This window comes from Pistacia vera, unplaced genomic scaffold, assembly GCF_008641045.1.
Source record: "Pistacia vera cultivar Batoury unplaced genomic scaffold, PisVer_v2 Contig371, whole genome shotgun sequence".
NCBI lineage: Eukaryota > Viridiplantae > Streptophyta > Magnoliopsida > Sapindales > Anacardiaceae > Pistacia > Pistacia vera.
The window spans coordinates 235305-259197 of NW_022196192.1; the positions used below are offsets into that span (position 1 = coordinate 235305).

A 23893-nucleotide genomic window follows, 5' to 3' on the forward strand; every position below is an offset into this window, starting at 1 on the left:
AAGTGATCAGTTGTTAATCCAGTATCTCTATGAAGGATTGTTGCCTATGGAAAAAAACATGATAGATGCAGCAAGTGGAGGTGCGTTGGTGGATAAGACTCCTGAAGCTGCCAAACAATTAATCTCAAACATGGTTGCCAATTCCTAATAGTTTGGTACAAGACATGATGCACCACCCAAAAGGGTGAATGAGGTAAGTACATCTTCCATTGAACAACAATTATCTGATCTTACCTCTCTTGTTAGACAGTTGGCTGTAGGGAATGTGCAATAGGTAAAAGCTTGTGGGATATGTTTGACAATAGGACACCAAACGGACATATGCCCAACACTTCAAGAGGAAGGGATTGAGTAGGTCAATGCAGCAGGAAACTTGCCTGGACCACTAAGGCAGCATGATCCTTACTCCAACACATACAATCTAGGTTGGAGGGATCATCCGAAGTTCGGTTATGGAGGAAATAGACAAGTAGGAGTTGGATAGAATTTCTTCCAGAATAGACAACAAGGTTTTCAACCGAAGCAACTTGCCTTACAGAGTTCAAACTCATCCTTGGAAGATATAGTGAAGTCCCTTGCTTTGAATACCAAATAGTTTCAATAAGACACAAGATCTAGTATTCAAAGTTAGGAGAATTAGATGGGTCAAATGGCAACTGCTACAAGTCGTTTAGAGGCTCAAGTTGGAGGGAAGTTGCCTTCTCAAACAGTGGTAAACCCAAAGGAAAATGTGAATGCAGTAACACTAAGAAGTGGCAAGAAAGTGGAAGAACCAAAGCTAAACATTCCGAGTGTAGCAAAGGAGGTAGAAATTGAAGATGAAATTGAGAAAGAAGAGGCTACAACTGAATCAAAGGTAATTCCTAACCTTTCAATTCAACTTCAGTCTAATATTTTACCTTTTCATAGCAGATTCGCAAAGTCAAAAAAAGAAGAGAAGGATAAAGAGATTTTGGAGATGTTTCGCAAGGTGGAAGTGAATATACCTCTATTGGATGCAATTAAACACGTGCCAAGATATGCAAAATTTCTTAAGGAGCTATGCACCAATAAGCGGAAGCTGAATGGTGATGAAAAGATAATAATGGGAGAAAATGTGTCAATAGTCTTCCAAAGAAAACTTCCTCCCAAGTGCAAGGATCCAGGTATGTTTACAATTCCTTGTAAGATAGGTAACACTAGAATTGAGAGAGCTATGTTAGATTTAGGAGCTTCGATTAATGTTATGCCACGATCTATTTATGCTTCATTAAATCTAGGTCCTGTGAAAGATACTGGTGTTATTATCCAATTGGCTGATTGCACCAATGCATACCCTGAAGGGGTAGTTGAAGATGTTCTTATGCAGGTTAATGAGTTAGTGTTTCCTGCTGATTTCAACATTCTGGATATGGATGATTCTTCTTCTCCTGACCCTACACCTATCTTACTGGGAAGACCATTCCTAAATACAGCTTGGACAAAAATAGATGTTCATGATGGTACCCTCACGATGGAATTTGATGGTGAAGTAATTCGTTTTAATATTTTTGATGCCATGAAATATCCAACTGATCTTCAGTCTATTTTTTCTATTGAGGTTGTTGATCCTGTTGATTCCATAGTACAAGAGATCCTTGAGTTAAATAATGCAGATGAGTTAGAGGTTGCCATTCTCAAACATGTGGAATCAGAGGAGAAAGGAGAGATAGAGCTCAGTGAAGAATTGAAGGAGACAGTGGCAACTTTACGTTCTTTAAAACCGATTCCAGAAAGTTATGGAGTTTCTTTTATAAAGCTGCTTGATTCTCACTAGAAATTATTGCCTTCTGTTTTGCAGGCCCGTACACTGGAGTTGAAGCCATTACCGGTCCATTTGAAGTATGTGTACGAGGGATAAAATGAGACACTGCCGGTAATTATGTCGAATAAGTTAACACCCAATCAAGAAGAGAAACTGGTTCGAATGCTACGGGAACATAAGGAAGTGATTGGCTGGACCATAGCTGACATTAAGGGATTAGTCTTTCCATATGCATGCATCAGATTTTGCTTGAAGAAGGTGCCAAACCAACACAGGAAGCGCAACGCAAATTAAATACCCCAATGATGGATGTGGTGGAAAAAGAAGTCCTAAAGCTTTTAGATGCTGGGGTAATTTATCCGATTTCTGATAGTAAGTGGGTAAGTCCAGTACAAGTTGTCCCTAAGAAATCTGGTGTTATAGTGGTGAAAAATCAAGACAATGAGTTGGTCCTTACACGTGTTCAGACAGGCTGGTGTGTGTGCATTGATTACAGGAAGTTGAACTCAACAACTCGAAAAGATCATTTTCCACTTCGCTTTATTGATCAAATGCTTGAGAGGTTAGCTGGTCATGTTTATTACTGTTTTCTTAATGGAGTTTTAGGGTATAGCCAGATTGTCATAGCACCAGAGGATTAAGAGAAGACAACATTCACATGTCCATTTGGTACCTTTGCCTATCGTCGAATGTCGTTTGGTCTCTGCAATGCTCCAGCCACATTCCAACGATGTATGGTAAGTATTTTTTCAGAATATGTTAAGTCAATTATAGAGGTGTTTATGGATGATTTTAGTGTTTTTAGTGATTCATTTGATCAATGCTTGCATAACCTTACACTAATTCTAGACAAACACACGGAAACTAACCTTGTACCTAGCTGGGAAAAATGTCATTTTATGGTAGAGCAAGGTATAGTTTTGGGGCATATTGTTTCGTCCAAGGGAATAGAGGTTGATAAGTCTAAGATAGATTTGGTTACAGCTTTACCTTACCCCGCCAGTGTGCGGGAAGTTCGATCTTTTCTTGGCCATGTAGGTTTCTATCGGAGATTTATCAAGGACTTTTCAAAAATCGCATTGCCCCTATGCAGATTGTTACAAAAAGATGTGGATTTTCAGTTTGATGAGCAGTGCAAGGAGGCATTTGACAAGTTGAAGACATTGTTGACGACAGCATCAGTGATACAACCACTTAATTGGGATCTACCTTTCGAAATTATGTGTGATGCGAGCAACTACGCATTAGGTGCTGTCTTGGGTCAAAGAGTTGGCAGAGTGTGTCACACCATTTATTATGCATCCAGGACCTTGAATGGCACCCAGCTCAATTATTCTACAACTGAAAAAGAACTTTTATCTGTTGTTTTTGCTTTAGAAAAATTTCGGTCATATTTGTTGGGTGCTAAAGTCATTGTCTTTTCTGATTATGCTGCTCTTAGGAACTTGCTCATAAAGAAGGAGGCAAAACCAAGGCTCTTCTACTCCAGGAATTTGATTTACAGATTAAAGATAAAAAGGGAGCAGAGAATGTTGTAGCAGATTACCTTAGCCATCTAGTTCGTGACAGTGATGAGCTTCCTTTGCGAGAAACATTTCCGGATGAGCAATTGTTTTCCATTGAAATGGCATCACCATGGTATGCAAATATTGTCAATTTTTTAGTTACTAATTTGTTGCCAAATGATTTGACTAGAGCTCAAAAGGACAAGATCAAGAGTGATGCTAAGTATTATGCTTGGGATGATCCATATCTGTGGAAGCATTGTGTTGACCTAGTGATAAGAAGGTGCGTATCTGAACATGAATTTATTCCTATTTTAACCTTTTGTCATACCTATGCATGTGGAGGACATTTTGGACCACAGAGGACAACTCGTAAGGTATTAGAATGCGGTTTTTATTGGCCGTCATTGTTCAAGGATGCCTACATGTTCTGTAAGTCATGTGATAATTGCCAAAGAGTAGGAAACATTTCTCGTAGAGATCAAATGCCACAATCTCCTATATTTATTGCTGAAATTTTTTATGTATGGGGCATTGATTTTATGGGTCCATTTCCTGTTTCCTTTGGTAATGTTTATATTCTGTTACTATGGATTATGTTTCCAAATGGGTGGAGGCAAAAGCCACCAGAATTGACACTTCAAAGGTTGTTGCAGATTTTGTTAAAACTAACATTTTTGTCAGGTTTGGGATACCAAGGGCCATAATCAGTGATAAGGGCACTCTTTTGCAACAGGACAATAGAGGCATTGCTTAAGAAATACCATGTCACACACAAGGTCTCCACATCGTACCACCCACAAACCAATGGCCAAGCGGAGGTGTCAAATAGAGAGATCAAGTCCATTTTGGAAAAGACAGTAAACCCAAACAGGAAGGATTGGTCTTTGAGATTAGACGATGCATTATGGGCATACAGAACAGCATATAAGACACCTATTGGCATGTCCCCATACAAATTAGTGTTCGGTAAGCCATGTCATCTTCTAGTACAATTAGAGCATAAGGCTTATTGGGCAATCAAGCATTGCAATATGGAGATGAAGGAAGCTAGCGTTAGTAGGAAGTTGCAATTGCAAGAACTTGAGGAGTTGAGGAATGATGCCTACGAGAGTTCACACATCTACAAGGCAAAGACTAAAGCCTTTCATGACAAGATGATCTTAAGGAAGCATTTTTCAGTTGGACAGAAAGTCCTTCTTTTTCATTCAAGGCTAAAGTTATTTCCAGGTAAGTTACATTCTCGTTGGGTGGGATCTTTTATTGTGACTAATGTTTTTCATCATGGTGCAGTAGAAATCCAAATTTTGCAAACAAACAAGGTGTTTAAGGTCAATGGACATAGGCTTAAACCTTACTATGAAGGGTTCCAAGTTTGCAATATTGAGGAGGTGGGATTGGAGGAGTCGATACATGAGTAGTGAAGACGATGCAGAGAGTAGGGCTAACGACTTTAACCAAAGGCGCTGATTAGGAGGCAACCCAAGAATTCAGATTTGATTTTCTTTTCCTTTGAATTTAGTTTTTTATTTATTTGCCAATTTTTTTTTTTTTTTGGTTTTATTTATTGTCTCTACATTTGGGTCTTACATTAGGGACAATGTAAGTTTTAAGTGTGGGGGAGAAGTTAGGCTGTAGGTGTAGTGAACATTTGAAAAAAAAAAAAAAAAAAAAAGGTTTTTGTTTTTAGTAAGGTTTATGCTTTAAGTCATGTCTTTGAACGTCTAGTGATGCATGAAAAGTACGTTGACTTTGTTATTGAACATATTCCTTGACTTAGGAGTTAGCAATATTTCATAAATAGAGTTAATCATATTGAATCTTTGTGGTTTTGAAACAATATGTCTTGATAAGTTGTGTGAACTTGGCGACGAAGATGATTGAGGAGTGTATAAAAAAACCTTAAAAGAAAAAAAAATTTTTTTATCTTAAGCTAGTCCTAAATTTGGGTTTAGCAAATAGAAAAAAAAAAAATTTCAAAAAAGAAGGTATGTGGTGAGTCGAGATGGAGTGTAAAACGCACTCACTCATAAACACAACCATGAAATGGATGAGCATAAAATGCACTCATTTTTTTCAAAACAAAGAAAAAAAAAAAAGAACAGAAAAAAAAAGAGAAGAAAAAATTTCTAGTTTGCTACCCAGTTTGTAGTAGTAAAGAGAAACAATTAAGGAAAAAGTTAAGAGGGGAGTTGTACATGAATTGACTGTGATTAGTTTCCTTGTTGCATTAACTGATTGAAAGTATGTTGGAAAATGATGAAGAGAGATGAATGTCATTACTTTATTTTTTTATTTTGTTTCTTCCTAAGTTAGGTATGAATATGCATGGATTAATATTGTTACTTATGCATCATGATGGTTACCTGTCAACGATATGGTACCTGTCAACGATAGGTTACGTGCAATTGTTCCTTCATCATACGTTATCTCGACGAGACGAAGGCGTAGAAATAGTGTCAACCTTTGGTTACTCTCGATATTATTTATTCAGTTTCTGGACCAATGACCCGTATTATAAACTGGATAGAGCAACAACTCAATCCCATTGTGGCCACAGTTTTAGTGTCTTGCCATATACTGAATTGCGCCGTGAGATAACTTTCTCCCATACCCGAGAGTGATAAATCCTCTGTCAATCCACCATAGTCTTGATACACTCTTGATGCAGCCAATCACCACCGTATTGACAGCTTTGAAAGAACTGCGTTAGGCTAGTGTCAAATACACCAATCAGTGACACAGGCGCTTCGGTGATCTCAAGTCTAAGGATCACATGCACCACCATTCGTTAGAGGATTTGTTCATAGACACTGGGGTTACCATCCATATGGAATCCTCTGGTGGGTCAGTCTAGTGAACTTGCTGTGGTGTAATCGCCTACAACAAACACCCATGTGTTGCACCAGGTTGTCACCAAACAACCTTGACAAGTGAGATCAGTCACTGGCTTTCGACAGGGTCGTTCAACACTATGATAGCCTTACCGTATTATCTGTGCCCTTAGTTCAGATAATACTGGGGCTACGGACGTTTCTAGAATGGCCACCATATGTGCTCATAGGGTTCTCACTATCAAGATTTGAAACACTTGATACCCTCGTCAACGGCTCTACCATTCTAAGGACATATATCAATACATATTGCAATAATAATGATTTACGCGATATAGAATAAAATGCCTTTTATTGATTAATGAACATTATTACAAAGAGTCAATTCTACAATAATTGATTGGCTCTAGGGCATCTACTTTAACAACAACTGCAGCTGCAAACTTACCTACTGAATCTCCAATAGGTACTAGTAGAATTGTTAATAGAAACAATGTGTGTTCCAGAAGTACTACCGAGAAGAATGTCAGTGCAGAATCACCCACTACATCTCAAGTACATGAGCAAGATGTAACACCTATTGTCTCTCTAGTATGTGCACATAATAGACCTACACATTCTTCTTCAGTCGTAACAAATTCAGATGCCATTCCTAATGCTCATCATGGTATTCATCTAGAAGTTGTACTACCTATAATAGCACCAAACACTAGAGTTTCTTCTGCTAACATACATCCTATGGTCACATGACTTAAGTCCAAAAATGTACAATCATCAGCTCAAGCTTTCCTGACTACTTAGACTATTCTCAAAGAACCTCAACAAGTTAAAGAAGCAATGTCTATTCCTGAATGGAAAGTTGCTATGGAGAAGGAATATCAAGCTCTCCTTGACAATCAAACATGGGAGTTAGTTCCATGTGAGGAAGGTATGCACATAGTTGGCTGCAAGTGGATATTTAAAACTAAGCTCAACTCTAATGGGACACTACAGAAGTATAAAGCTAGGCTTGTGGCTAAAGGGTTTCAACAAACCCCTGGCCTAGACTACTTTGATACCTTTTCAGTAGTGGTCAAGGCTGCCACAATTCGAATAATGTTCACTCTGTCAATTCATCACAGTTGGGAGATTCATCAGTTGGATGTGAACAACGCATTTTTGAATGGGCATCTTGCGGAACAAGTGTACATGATGCCTCCTAAAGGTTTTTCTCAACCAACTTATCCACCACAAGTTTGCAAACTTAGAAAGGCCTTATATGGTTTGAAGCAAGCCCCTAGGGCCTGGTTTGATAAACTAAAAATAGCCCTGCTGTCTTGGGGTTTTAAAAATAGCACTTCAGATGTGAGTTTGTTCTTCTACAATGCTGGATCAGTTGTAGTCTATTTGTTGGTGCATGTTGATGATATTTTAGTTACTGGAAATGCTCCTGATCTTATAACTAAGGTAATTCAAGACTTGAATAGTTAGTTTGCACTAAAGGTGATGGGTTCTGTTCACTTTTTCCTTGGATTTGAGGTTAAAAGAAATGCTTTTGGATTACTTCTCACTCAGTCCAAATATGCCCAAGATCTACTGGAAAAGGCTAATATGGTTGGGTGTAATCCTTGTTCAACTCCCATGGTTGTTGGAACTAAACTCAGTAAAGAGGAGGGAGACTTGTTTGATCAACCTAATTTTTATCGGAGCATCATTGGAGGATTACAATACCTAACACTGTCCAGGCCTGACTTAGCATTCACGGTGAATAAATTAAGTCAGTTTCTTCAACATCCGACTATAGCATATTGGGTAGCATGCAAAAGGGTGTTGCGGTACATTAAAGGAACTTTGAACCATGGACTGCAGTTTACAAAACATTCAAATCTGGAGCTAGAAGCTTATGCCGACGCTGACTTGGCAAGTGACATTAATAACCGCAGGGCTACTAGTGGTTATGCCATCTTCCTTGGTAACAATCTTGTACAATAAAATTCCAAAAAGCAGAAAGTTGTGTCCCTCTCATCCATAGAAGCTGAGTACAGAGCACTAAGTCAAGCTGCCACAAAAGTTGCTTGGATTTAGCAATTGTTTCAAGAGTTGAGTATTAATTTAAAAAATACTCATGTGATCTGGTGCGATAATATGAGTGCAGGAGCTCTCTCCTCAAATCCTGTCTTTCATGCACGTACTAAACACATTGAAATTGATGTTCACTATGTGAGAGAGCTAGTTGCAAGGAAAGCTGTAGCAATGCAGTTTGTTGCTTCAGAGTACCAAAAAGCAGATATTCTGACCAAACCTTTATCTAGAGCAAGGTTTCAAATGTTGAGGGAGAAGTTGAATGTAACTACAGACTTACCTGTGTACGCTGCTAAATCTGATTAGAAGAATGATGAATGCACAATAGGAACAGTAGAAAAACTGATTGAGAAGTTAATGCTAAAGCTAAATGAAGAAGAAACATTGCAAAAACTGAATGTAGTAGAAGCATAGCAGAAACTAAATGTAGTAGAAGCACAAGAGAATAAAATAGCTGAGAAAACAATGCTGAAGTTGAATGAAGTAGAAGGACTGCAGACACTGAATGCAGTAGAAGCACAACAGAAAAACAGAATGGAATTGAAGTTGTGTTTAAGAGGGAATATTAGGTAAAGTGTAGAAGAATTTGCTTGTCATAATGTTAGAATGGGATTAATCTGGAATGGTAAGAGAGAAGTTTTGTTTAAGAGGGAATATTAGATAAAGTGGAGAAGAGTTGTCCTAAATGTTTGAAGAGAAGTTTTGTTTGAGAGGGAATATTAGATAAAGTGTAGAAGAGTTGTCTTGTATGTTTGAATGGGGTGAATTTGTAATAGTATAAAGAAAGGGGGTTTACTTTGTAATAGTCCAAAGAAAATCAAACGCAACGTTTTGTAGAATCCTGTATGTTAAAAACGCTGTGTTTCTACATTGTTATTCACCAACTATAAAAGAGTTGGTACTCGTCTTCTTCAATAATAGAAAAAGTCACATTTGTTTCAACAGATTTTTTTTTTTTTTTCCAATTTTTCATTCAGTTACAGCTTAATTATCACCATCTTTCAATTTATAGCACGATTACTTAATTAATTATAACATTATATTATAATTAAATGATTACTTAATTAATTACAACATTCTATTATAAACAAATTAATTTAATATTATATTAAAAATTTATAGTATGATTACTTTATTCATTATAACATTTCATTATAGTAGGATTACATAATTAATTATAACATTACATAATTAGATGATTATTTAATTGATTGTGACATTATATTATAAACATTAATTATAACATTACATTATAAATAAATGATTACTTAATTAATGATTAGAAATTTAATTAATTAAGCGTTACATTATAGTTAAATAATTACTTAATTAAATTATAACATTATTACATTATATTATATTATGATCACTTAATTAATTATAGCATTATATAGTTAAATGATTACTTAATTAGTTATAAATTTATAACATTATATTATAAACATTAGTAATTTACTACATTATTACATTACTTAATTATATGATTAAAAATTTAATTAATTATAATATTACATTGTAGATTTATAGTATGACTACTTAATCAATTATAACATTCCATTATAAATATTAGTATATTAATTAAATGATTAGAAATTTAATTAATTACAATATTAAATTATAGATTTATAGTATGATTACTTAATTCATTATAACATTACATTATGTATGATCACATAATTAATTATAACATTACATAATTAAATGATTATTTAATTGATTATGATATTATATTATAAACATTAGTAATTTACTACATAAAAATTAGCACAATACTTAATTAAATGATTAGAAATTTAATTAATTATAACATATTAACATTACATTATAAATTTATAGTATGATTACTTAATTAATTGTAACATTACATTATAAACAAATAATTACTTAATTAAATTATTACGTAATTAATTATAATATTATTACATTACATTATATTATGGTCACTTAATTAGTTATAACATTACATAGTCAAATGATTACTTAATTAGTTATAAATTTATAACATTACATTATAAACATTAGCAATATACTATACTATTATATTACTTACTTAAATGACTAAAAATTTAATTAATTATAATATTACATTATAGGTTTATAGTATGATTACTTAATCAATTATAATATTCCATTATAAACATTGGTACATTAATTAAATAATTAGAAATTTAATTAATTATAATATTAATTAGAGATTTATAGTATGATTACTTAATTGATTAAACATTACATTATAGTATGATCACATAATTAATTATAACATTATTAATTAATGATTACTTAATTGATTATGACATTATATTATAAACATTATTATTTCACAATCCTTAATTAAATGATTAGAATTTAATTAATTATAATTACATTATAAATTTATGTATGATTACTTATTATTATAACATCTATTATAAACATTAGTACAATCCTTAATTAAATGATATAAATTTAATTAATTATAATATTACATTATAGTTAAATAGTATATTACTATTAATTATACCATTACATTTACATAGTATGATCACATAATTAATTATACCATTATAAATTAAATGATTACTTAATTACTTATGACATTATATTAAAACATTAAACATTAGTAATACTAAATGATTAGAATTTAATTGATTAGAAGATTTATGAGTTACATTGAGACACAAATGAATGAGTAATCAAAATTTGTTGGTGTATTTGTAAACTTTTAAGGTATTTTTGTCATTTTTAAACTAGTAGGTGGGTAATTGATTTTTATAGGTACCCGGAAAGAACTGAAACCTGCATTTTAGGTTTCGGTTCCTTGAATTTAAGAACCTGCATTGTGTGGTTCCGGTTCCGATCCTTTTTTTAGGAACTTGCACTGTGCGGTTTTGTTCCCCGAAAAATGCAAGGTACTCGGAACCGCTCACCCCTACAAATAACAATAGTCATAACACAAGTAGGAAAAAAAGACTATAAATATCATCCTAACTTGTCAAAACAAGGTCATTGTAGTTATAAATATATTTTTGTCCATATTACCGTCTTGTGGACTCAAATCTTTAATTGCAAGACAATGTCTAACTTACTCCTCACATATTACCTATAAATTTGTAGTTGTTTTTATTTTGAAATCAGCTCAAGAATATTCAAGAGTATAATTAGAACGTATTTTTGAGAATTTAAGGTCCTCAATTTCCTAAAACAAAAATTTATCTCGAAAAATAAGTTTGAATTTCTTTGTGCCCCAATCATTTCTTGTGACCCGGAGGTAGATTCTTTCTATGACACTCTCAGGTTGTTTTCCTAATGCCTTTTTAACAATCCAGGGAAGACCAGTTCTTCAAATTGGCTATTCTAAGTTTCTATTGCCTAAATATTTTTCCCCTTTTCTCCACACACTACACAAAATGGCCTATACATCTTTCCACGAAGCTTTTGCCTTAATAAAATGGGTGGGAAACTTTTGCCTTAGTGAATACCAGGTAAGCAAATGTTTAGGGTTCTTTATTTTTGTTTTTTTCAACTTAATCCTTAACGTTAATAACTGTCAAGAATAATCCAAAATGTTAAGAAATATTTCAAATTCTTACAGTTTTGAGAACGGGTACAACTATTTGCAAGTGTACAAAATCGTGCAAGAAGTAAAGCTCGAGTAAACAAGTGTCAAACCCTAAAAGAACTACTTACCAAGTACCAAACTAATTTATTTTATTACTATTTGACAAAACAAATTTTAAAAATGATTTAATGAAAAATAAAACAAACTAAAAACTAAACAAAAGTAGAATTTTATTAATACTTTGATAAAAAGATCAATATGACTAAACCTACGGCACAAATTTTACACTAATTTAATCCTATGCATCGCAATTATTGCTAGCCTAATTAAGCTTATTCTAAAGGCCAAACCTGTAACAACTGCTGTAACTAGTACATGCATGCTAATAACATAGAAAATGGGCCCAAAACTTTTCTTTATTATAAGTAATACGTCTTTTATACACAAAGAACGTCATTTACAAAATGCCATTTTAAAAGACAAAACAGGGGAAACAGTGTAGCTATTGCTCCTCGCTTGCCGATGCCCCTCCGACTGCATCATCACCTGGATCCTGCACCACAAAGGAAATAACGGGTGAGCACAAAATAATGCTCAGTAAGTAAACCCTCTATCTGTTTGTCCCCGTATGTAATTCTCTTAATTCTTTCCTTACACTACTTCTGTTTTCTGTCTACTAGACGCCATGGCCTCATCTTACCGGAGGTACGGTCGGATGGCGTTCACACAACATCATCTCACTCTTCATGACTGTCAGTGGAGTTCACACACACCACCCATTTCACACAACACCATCTCACTCTTCATGACTGTCAGGTGGAGTTCACACAGCACCAACCCATTCTTAGTGACTACTGAGTGGGGATCACGAAGCACCTACCCGGTTTTCATACCTATCGGTGGGGATCACAAAGCACCTACCCGGTTTTTCATAACTATCGGGTGGAGACCACAAAGCACCTACTCGTTTCACATGATTTCAGTGACGATCACAAAGCACTAACCCTTTCCTAATCACTGTCGGTTGATGATCACAAAGCATCACCCACTTCTATAAATGTCAGGTGATGATCACAAAGCATCAACCCCTTTCTATTAACTAACCGGGTGATGGTCACAAAGCATCCACCCGTTTCTATAACAATCGAGTTATGATCACAAAGCATCAACCCATTTCAAATAACTATTCGGTGATGATCACAAAGCATTAACCCGATTCTCATAACTGTCGGTGATGATCACAAAGCATCGACCCATTTCTAATAACTCTTCTCATTCACTCTACTCTAGCACTTTTCATTCTCTCTACCCTTAGAGTAGTTCCATCCACAAAGTTCTCTACTCATAGAGCAAGTGCATACACAAAGTTTCTTACTCTTTCTTAGGTCACTTCTCAATGCACAATTAATGCCTATGGATGGTTCATCTCTACTAATGCACTTATGAAATGCCAACATCAATGTTGCAAGAATTAAGGTTCATTTCTCATACTCAAACCTCTATTAGGCACAAACAACTCAAGTGCATAATAAACTCTACCATAACAATAATTCTATGTCTTTCTCTAACCATCCAAAATGGGGAGAAACTCCCTCACACACAGCCATAATTCCTGCCAAAGAAAGACACTTCCAAAAAGGATTTCTCAATATCCTTCAATTCCATCTCAAACTACCTTTCCAACCACATCTCCCTTCTTATACTTGAAATTATAACAATCACAAAGCACTATAATCTCCATTTAAGACTCAATAACATGGCATATAACATGATAAACATACATCACATAATGGCTATTAAAACCCTAATCAAGAAAATTCTCAAATCTCAACTTGGGTTGGGATTTACTTACTTGGTATGGAGAGATTTCCCTAACCTTCCTTTCTCTTGTTTTTGCTTGACTTTTTCTCTACTCTTTAACAAATGAACAAAACCCCTCAATAATCAAATATATTCAAAACTCACAAAGCTTTACAACCAAGGCAAGAATCCTTACCTTAGGATGCCTTAGATTGATTTTCTAACCCAAATCACTCCAAAACCTTTAAAACTCCTTGACAAAGAAGAGAAATTGAGAGGAAGCAGGAGAGAAATGGCGATGGAAAGAAGAATGAAGGGTTTGCAATGACTTAATTCCTTTTAATGAAATTTATACACAACATTCCCATATTGCCCTTACTCTTCTTTGGGAATCCTCTATATCCTTTGATTCATTACAACACACCCCATAACACAATTTCTCCATGAAAATTCCTGACATTTTACTCCCCACTTTTCCTGCAATTAGGGGCAGAATGGTCAAATTGCCCTTAGGAAGAAAATATCTAAAACTTAACAAACATTTGGTTGGCCGTCGCCACAGCGGGAAGCTTCTGTCGCCGCGGCAAAACTGTCCACAACTTCCCGTGGCTTCAACACCTCTTCGCCGCGGCGAAGATTCTTCTTCGCCCGGCAAAGCATGGAAACTGAATTTCTTCTATTTCAACCAATTTTAGGGCAAGTATCCAACATACCACTCAATCAAAGGTCAACCAAACAATAATACTAATAACCAACTCAATAAGAGCAAGAAGAAACGTTAGCTACGTACCTCAAATGGGGTTTACAATTCTTCCCCCCTTAAAAGAATTTCGTCCCCGAAATTCATACAAATAACTCTGGAAAGCGATTCTACATGTCCCGCTCTACTTCCCAAGTGGCCTCTTCCACTTTGTGATTCCTCCAAAGGGTCTTCACTAACGGAACACTCTTGTTCTGAAGCTCTTTAACCCTTCGATCTAGAATCTGAACTGGACGTTCTTCATATACTAGATTCTCTGTTACTTCAACGTCCTCTACACTCAGGATGTGGAGGGGATCACTTACATATTTCCGTAGCATCGAGACATGGAAGACATCATGCACCCTGTCCATGCTAGGTGGTAGTGCCAATCTGTAGGCCACCTTTCCCACTCGTTGCAAGACCTCAAATGGACCTACATATCTCAGTGCTAACTTCCCTTTGCTTCCGAAGCACATTACTCGCTTGTAAGGGGAAACTTTCAAAAACAGTTTGTCACCCACTTGGAACTCCACCTCTTTCCTCTTCAAGTCGGCATAACTCCTCTGTCGATCTTGGGCTCGTTTCATTCTATTTCTGATTAACTTCACATCTTCTATCCGTTTCTGAGTCATCTCTGGCCCAAGAGCGGTACTCAACTCATCTTTTTCGCCTACTTCATCCCAATAAAGCAAAGACCTACACCGTCTACCATATAAGCCTCGTAAGGCACCATTCTAATTGTAGACTGATAACTATTATTGTGGGCAAATTCCACTAAGGGTAACATCTCATGCCAGGATACTCTATGATCCATGCAACAGGCTCTCAACATATCCTCGAGCACCTGGTTCGTTCTCTTGGTTTGGCCATCCGTCTGAGGATGATAGGCAGTACTGAAAGCTAAACGAGTACCCAAACTTCTCTGTAAACTCGTCCAGAAGGCTGAAACAAATCTGGAATCTCTATCTGACACTATAGTCTTGGGCACACAAATCTGGAATCTCTATTTGACACTATAGTCTTGGGCACACCATGCAATCTGACTATCTCCTTGAGGTAAATCTGAGCCAATTGATCTGCATTGGTGCTCTCCTTTACAGGAAGGAAATGGGCTGATTTGGTTAATCTATCCACAATCACCCATATAGCGTTACACCCTTTCTGTACTCGGGGGAGACCCGTGATAAAATCCATTGAAATGTTCTCCCATTTTCACTTTGGAATACTCAATGGTTGAAGCAACCCTGACGGCCGTTGGTGTTCCGCTTTCACTTGCTAACAAGTTAGACATTTAGCTACAAACTCTGCTATGTCTTTCTTCATACCCGACCACCAATAGCCTTTCTTTACATCTTGATACATCTTGGTTGCTCCCGGATGAGCGATGTATGGTGTGTCATGAGCCTCCATAAGGATTTTTTGTTTCAACTCCTTATTCGGTGGAATGCACAATCGATTCCTAAAATAGAGGATGCCATCTCTCACAAAGAACTTGGATGACTTGCCCTTAAGCACTTGCTGAACTGCTTTTTGACACCACTCATCGGCCACTTGCTTTTCTCTGATTTCCTCCAGTAAAGTAAACTGTAACTCTAGACTGGAAACTCTTCCCAGAACCACTTCAATCTGTTCCTTAGACAATTCTTCTATTAACTCTTTCTGCTTGGTAAGCCGGAATAAATAGGCTTTTCTACTCAAGGCATCGGCTACTACATTGGCTTTNCATGAAAATTCCTGACATTTTACTCCCCACTTTTCCTGCTAATTAGGGGTAGAATGGTCAAATTGCCTTTAGGGAAGAAAATATCTAAAACTTAACAAACATTTTGGTTCGCATGTCGCTGCGGCGAAACTGTCCAGCAACTTCTCGTGGCTTCAACACCTCTTCGCCGTGGCGAAGATTCTTCTTCACCCCGGCAAAGCATGGAATAATGAACTTCTTCTATTTCAACCAATTTCAGGGCAAGTATCCAACATACCACTCAATCAAAGGTCAACCAAACAATAATACTAATAAACCAACTCAAATAAGAGCAAAAGAAGAAACGTTAGCTACGTACCTCAAGTGGGGCGTTACAAACTCCCTAATATTTCACTAGCTTTCTCTCGAACAACCCAAAATATCTCTAAAGTGCATTTAGAAGCTAAGAGATCATTAAATTCTATGGAATTTACCAAAACCTCACAAATCGTGGTAATCTATCTATAGCATTTGCTCAATCTATGATTTTATTACCTTAGACTAATCAAGTTTTTTCTCTCAATCTCAACCCAACCCATTATATCATTCTACTATTGGATCCATAAGAATTGAAAGCACTACACATAACAACAAAACTTAAAATTACTGCTCAATTAAAATTAACAACAATAAAGTCAATACACATTCATAAATTGGGCTACATCTTTAGCCCTAGAAAAGAAATTTAGTTCATAATTGTAGTAATAAAAACAATCATTGTATTAACAAACATGAGTTCAAGAAAGAAAAATGGAAAAACTTCCCTAATTGGTGAACGAAAACTACAAGAATTCTGATCTCCAAAATAGTAGCCACTTTTTCTCCTTCTCTAATCTCGCTAAAAACTAATTAAAGATCCTTATTTATAGTGCTAGCATTTGGAGGTTAATCAGGAAAGAATTAAATGCCTTAAAACATTCAGATTTAGACTAGGAAAATAAAATAACCCAAACAGGCCCACAATCCATCACTGCAGCGACAAAAACAGTTGTTGTGGCAATCGTTTTTTCTGTCTCACAAGTCTGGAATCTGCAGAATTTTAAAAGTCATCAGTATGAACTTTGTACTCTGAATAAGCTTTCCAATGCCATAAGAATCATCGAATTCTGATTTCTACAGCTCAAGTTATGATCAAAACATTGAAGCTTGCTCATCTTGAAGAATTTCCAAGTTTTAAGTCTCATTTTCAACCCGTCATAACTTCCTCATTTCAATTCCGATTCTTGCACTATTTGTTCCTACTCATTACAAATTTCATCAACATCATTCTTCTTCATTAAAATATCATTTATAACTTGAAAATATTCAAAATACACTCTGTGATCCCATAAAATGTATTTATGAAGTAATTAACCCAAATTTCACAATAAAAACACATTTTCCCACAAATAATCCAATTGAATCACTAACAAAATTATGTATTTTCAAACTTTAATCACAACCCCCAACCAGCTTCTTGCTAGTCCCTAGCAAACTAAGCAATGTCTTTAAGCTTGACAACCGAACAACAGAATGTCTAGAATTAAAGATAGATTACCAGAGTTATCTTCCCAAAGCCCTAACCAATCACACCCTAAGGGTGAACTAGGGTAGTTTTCTTCTAATTTTTTATCCACTATGTTATCAAGGACACTAATCTCAAAGCATATGTCTAAGTCAGATGGATGCTTCGTGGCATCAAAAACATTAAATTTTACTTGCTCATCTTTTACCCTTAAGATTAGTTTCCCTTGATCTATCAGTGCTCTGCCCGTTGCTAGAAAAGGTCTTCCTAGGATTAAAGGTATTTCCCTATCTTCTTCCATGTCTAACACCATGAAATCTACCGGGAAAATTAGTTTATCTACCTTAATTAAGACATCTTCTACCACCCCCTAGGATATGTTATTGATCGATCTGCCAATTGGAGAGACACGGTGGTTGGCTTCACTTCTCCCAATCCAAGTTTCCTGTAGATAGAAAATGGCATTAAATTAATTCTTGCTCCTAAATCATACAAAACTTTGTCAAAATAACAACTACCAATAATACAAGGGATAGTAAAACTCCCTGGATCTCATAGTTTCAATGGTAGTTTCTTTTGAATCGGTGCACTACACTCCTCTGTTAGCATTACTTTCTCATGTTCCTCAAATCTTCTTTTATGCGTGAGGACCTCTGTCAAAAACTTGGCATATTTGGGTATCTGCTCTAACATATCAACAAAAGGAATATTATGCAAGCTTCGAAGAAGGTCGATAAACTTACCTAATTGCTTGTCAAGCTTCTAATTCTTCAATCGGTGTGGGTACAAAAGGGTGGGTTCCTTTTTCTCTTTGGCTTGATGACTTGAAGATGCATTCTGGTCAGATTCATTGTTGTTACGGTGACTAATTTCCTTGCCGCGGAGATAAATATCATCTTCTAAAGTTTTAGGAACAATTTCACAGTCGCTGTATCGACCATTTTCCTCGCCATGGCGATAGTCATCAACAAAGCCTTTTTCTTCAAAATTTTCACGATCGTCGTGGTATCGTCAATCTTTTCTTCTTCCAAGTTTTTCTCTCTTTCTTCTATCCATATTTCATCCTCTGAATGCTCTAAGGTTTTTACACTTCTCAAGGTGATTGCATGAACTTGTTCCTTAGGGCTCTTCTTTGTATCGCTCGGTAAAACTCCTTGAACTCTTCTTGCTATCATGTTATGGATTTGCCCCATTTGAGTCTCAAGATTTTCGATAGAGGCTAACTGATTTTGGGCAAAGATTTCATTCTTTTCAAACATCTTGCTTGTTTTTTCAATGAACTTGGTAAACACATTCTCCAAGTTAGATTTTGGCTCTTGAGCTTGAAAACCTGTAGGTTGTTTATGTTCATTGTGGTTGCTCCATGAGAAGTTTGGATGATTGCACCATGCTGGATGTATGTATTAGAGTATGGATTCCCTTGCTCTCTTTGAAAATTGTTGACATAATTTACTTGTTGAGGTGGAGCAAATGGATTCCCTACTCGACAATCTCTTGACATATGATTCCCTGCAAAAAATTCACAAGTTAGAGAAGAAGATTCAATAGCATTTACCTTTATAGCAACTCATAATTTCTTTTGGATGCTGAAAGTTGAGCAGCCAATGCGGTGTAGCCATAAACTTCGTGCACTCCCGCTGCTTTCCTTGTTGAATTTCTCTCCAAAGTCCTCATGTAGTTATTGTTTTCCATCACCCCAATCAAATTGTAAGCTTCCTCCGATGTTTTATTATTCAAGGCTCCTCCACTGGTAGCATCTATCATGGCTTGCATGTTTGGCAGCAACCCTTGATAGAACGTTTGCACTTACGACTAGATTGGCACACCATGGTGAGGGCACCTCTGTAAGAGATCTTCATACCTTTTCCATGCTTCAAACAATGACTCCATGTCTTGTTGGTAGAAATTGGTAATCTCACTTCTCATCTTGGCAGGTGGAAAATATTTAGTAAGGAACGCTTGAGCTAACTCATTCCATGTTGTGATGCTCCAAGATGGTAGAGAAATCAACCAAGCCTTAGCCTAATTGCATCATCATATACTTCATTATGCCTGAATGTGTCGCATAACTCTAGGAAATTGGCGATATGCAAGTTGGAATCATCATTAGGCAACCCTGCGAATTGGACCAACTGTTGAATCATTTGAATAACTGCTGGCTTGATCTCAAAATTATTCGCTTGAACTGGTGGTCTCCTGATGCTAGAATAGCACCCATCAATAGTAAGAGAGTAGTCCTTCAATGCTCTTTGAACCACTACTGGTGTGCTATCGTAGGCAACCAAGATTAAAACCTAAAAACACATGTAGTAGTGTGAGTAAGGATTGTCCCACGGAGAGTGTCTAGCCGAGTTTAATGTTACGTGAACAAGGCTGGGGGGGTTTAGTAAAAACAGAAAAAATTTCAGGAAAAGCAATTCAAATTAAATTATCAAAATCAATCAAAATAACAAACCTTGGTCTAAGTCAACATCCACCATCAGAATCTTACAATTGATCATTGATGCAAGTATATATCAATTCATAATTTGAGTATTCACCATTAGAACTATTTTCCTATCTCTCCTTAGTTGTAGTTAATTAGGAAACAAGTGATCCAATTAATCTTACTACTAAACAACCCTAGACAAGCGCTAAAGGTTTAATCTAGTGGCAGCCTTAAGAACTAAACAAGTGATCCAATTAGATTTTAGGAATTTTCTAAAAGTTTAGCCGCTCATGGCCATAATCAAAACTCGAAAGAGAAAATTCCAGAAGAGAGAAAAGAGAGGCATGTGTGATTTTCCCAATCTGATCTCTCTCTCCTCTTAAAGATATCCAATTCAAGTATTTGAATTCTACTAAATCTCCTCAAAATATTCTAATATCCTAAAATAACATTTATCCTAATCTGATTCTTATTAATTGAAAATAAAATAAAGTCCTAAAATAAAATAGGAAAGTGGTGTGGCCACCTGTAATTTGCGTGTAATAGGTCTTCAAAACTTCCAATAATAAACTGCCTAATTGACTTTCATGATTGGGCAAAATGTTCCAGAACGTTAGCAGTGCAGGTACGTCAATTTCAAGCCCTAGAACAACCTTGATGCAGCGAGTATCTCTCCAAACTCAAAACATAAAAGTTGTAGATCTCTTTCTTAGGGTTCCACATCATTTTGAATCATTTCAATCGAAGCTCGGATGGGAGAGTTATGCCTAGATTACAAAGCAATGTCAAAACTGTCCGAATTCACCTAATTAGTTCCGTTTTGCATTTAACGCCTCCATTTGCATCCTAAATCAAAATAGAATAATAATGAGTACATTTAGGCAACAAATAAGTGTAAAAGACTAGACATTAAGGCGGGGATTAAAATGACATTTTGCATTCTCATCAACTTCCGCTCCACCAGTTGCATTGCCTCTTGGGATTTCGTCATTCTCATTCTCTTGATTTTCCATATTGTGATTTATAATTCTCTTGTTATCCATTGATTTTTCTAAGTTAGCTTGCCCCTTTTCTTTCCTCAATTGTTTAGCCGTTCTCTCGATCTCAGAATCGAAGGGATTAAGATCACCACCACCTTTAGAACGTAAGCTCTCCAGGATCTAAATAAAAGAAAAAAAACTCAACAAAATAAAATAAAAATTAATTAACCTATGAGCAAAAATAAAACAAATCGAATTAGCAACTAAATATTTCGTATTGATATTGGTAAAAAAAATTAGTTCCCCAACAACGGCGTCGAGAACTTGACAGGCTATTTGCAAATGCACGAAATCACGCAAGTAGTAAAGCTCGAGTAAACGAGTGTCGAATCCCAAGAGAACTACTTATCAAGTACCAAACTAATCTATTTTATTACTATTTGATAAAACAAAATTTTAAGAATGATTTAATGAAAAACAAAACAAACTAAAAACAAAATAAAAGCAGAATTTTATTAATACTTTGATAAAAAAGATTAATAGGACTAAACCTATAGCACAAATTTTACACCAATTTAATCCTATGCATTGACAATTATTGCTAACCTAATTAAGCTTATTCTAAAAGCCAAACTCCCTAATATTTCACTAAGTTTCTCTCAAACAATTAGCGAATTAACCCTTAAGCAACAATCCAAAATATCTCTAAAGTGCATTTAGAAGCTAAGAGATCATTAAATTCTATGGAATTTACTAGAACCTCACAGATTGTGGTAACCTATCTCTAGCGTTCACTCAATCTATGATTTTATTACCTTAGACTAATCAGGTTTCATCTCTCAATCTCAACCCAACCCATTATATCATTCAACTCTCAGATCCATAAGAATTGAAAGCATTACACACAACAACAAAACTTACAATTAATGCTCAATTAAAATTTAACAACAATAAAGTCAATACACATTCATAAATTGGGCTACATCTTTAGCCTCAGAAAAGAAATTTAGTTCATAATTGTAGTAATGAAAACAACCACTGTATTAACAAACATGAGTTCAAGAAAGAAAAATAGAAAAAACTTCTCTAATTGGTAAACGAAAACTGCAAGAATTCTGATCTCCAAAATAGTAACCGCTCTTTCTCCTTCTCTAATCTCCCTAAAAACTAATTAAAGACCCTTATTTATAGTGTTAAGGTTTGGAGATTATTCAGGAAAGAATTAGATGTCTTAAACCATTCAGATTTGGACTAGGAAAATAAAATAACCCAAACAGGCCCGCAATCCATCATTGTAGTGATGATTTTTTCTGCCTCAGGAATCTGGAATCTTCAGAATTTGGTGAAGTCATCAATACAAATTTTGTAGCTCTCTGAATAAGCTTTCCAACATCATAAGAATCATCTAATTCCAATTTCTATAGCTCAAGTTATGATCAAAACATTGAAGCTTGCTCATCTTGAAGAATTTTCAGGTTTTAAGTCTCATCTTCAACACGTCATAACTTCCTCATTTCAATTCCGATTCTGACACCATTTGTTCATACTCATCACAAATTTCATCAACATCATTCTTCTTCACTAAAATATCATTTATAATTTAAAAATACTCAAAATACATCCCATAATCCTATAAAAGATATTTATGAAGTAATTAACTCAAATTTCACAATAAAAACACATTCCACAAATAATCCAATTAAATCGTTAACAAAATATGTATTTTCAAGCTCTTATCAACGGTCAAGAAAATCTATCAAATTATTTTGTCAAAGATGAGGTTTTTTTCTAATAATGTCAACTTTTCTATGGAAAAAACGGTAATCAATGCGAACATATTTCTCGTTTTATTAACATGCCTGTTCTCATGCAAGGAATTATGATTTGAGGCTAAGAGAACTTTTTAAGTCTCTCACGGATCGTGCTTATACTTAGTTCACATCATTAGTTGCTAGAACAATCCATTATAATCTTAGTACACATCATTAGCTGCTGGAACGATCCATTAAAAAAAAAAAAAGAAAAAAAAAATTGGTGGTTTTTTAATTAAAAAAAAAATCATTGGATTATAATTTATTTATGGTTGAAAAATTAGTGTAAAAATTACTTTGTTTATATATTAATAGATAGATTAGTTTACAAGAAGGTAGCGGATTGACTCACCGACAACTAAGAACTTGTGGTCAAGGAAGAAAGGAAAACAACAATTATGTCTCAATTGAAGCAATATGCATTAGATTATTGTAGCACAAATTTTTGTATTTCATTATAATTATATATATGGAAATTTATTAAAAGCTTTAATTTTACATTTTAATAAGTTGGCCATTAGTCTCTAGAACCTGGTCCACATTTTGAGTAAAAGTATAACTATGACAACACAAGGGGATGGAGTTAATCTAACCAATTAAAAAAATGGAAAAATTGTCAAAGGCTCGTACCTAACTATAATAAGAACATCAAACCAACTCTATTTTACCAGGAGGACGTCATTAATCTGTAAAACAGTTAGCCTACCAACCTACCATTCTCTTCCATATAATATATAGGTTCATCATAATTTTGAGTACCTTTAATTGTGACATGAGCTTTTTCTTTGTGGACACTCTTAATATTTTGAATCTTCCATCTCCCGACTCCTTTAATCATTTTATTTTAGCAATTTTAGTTTCGTAAGTCATAATCAAAGAGTGATATTCATTTATTTATTTATTTATTTTAAATTAAAATCTGGAGATGAAAGCGAAGCGTGCGAGAATATAATTCTTCCTTCACAAAAATGTTATGTTGTTTTGGATCTCATTTTCCTCAACAACCACGCCTGACCCGGCCAATACTTTTTCACCATTCTTGTTTGATATCTCAACTTCCTCTCAGGTTGGCAAGTCATAGTTCCTACTATCCATAAGCAAACTTCTCTTGATCTACTTCACCTATTATTTCTGCTTATTATTTTAATATTTTCCTACACTTGGCA

At 35.2% G+C, this 23893-nt stretch overlaps 1 non-coding gene across 1 annotated transcript; it reads left to right on the forward strand.

Moving 5' to 3' along the window:
• Window positions 1–19330: 19330 nt before the first annotated feature.
• Window positions 19331–19437, forward strand: LOC116140384. Its single transcript, XR_004129616.1, has one exon. It is a non-coding gene; the product is annotated as a small nucleolar RNA R71 (small nucleolar RNA).
• Window positions 19438–23893: the final 4456 nt, after the last annotated feature.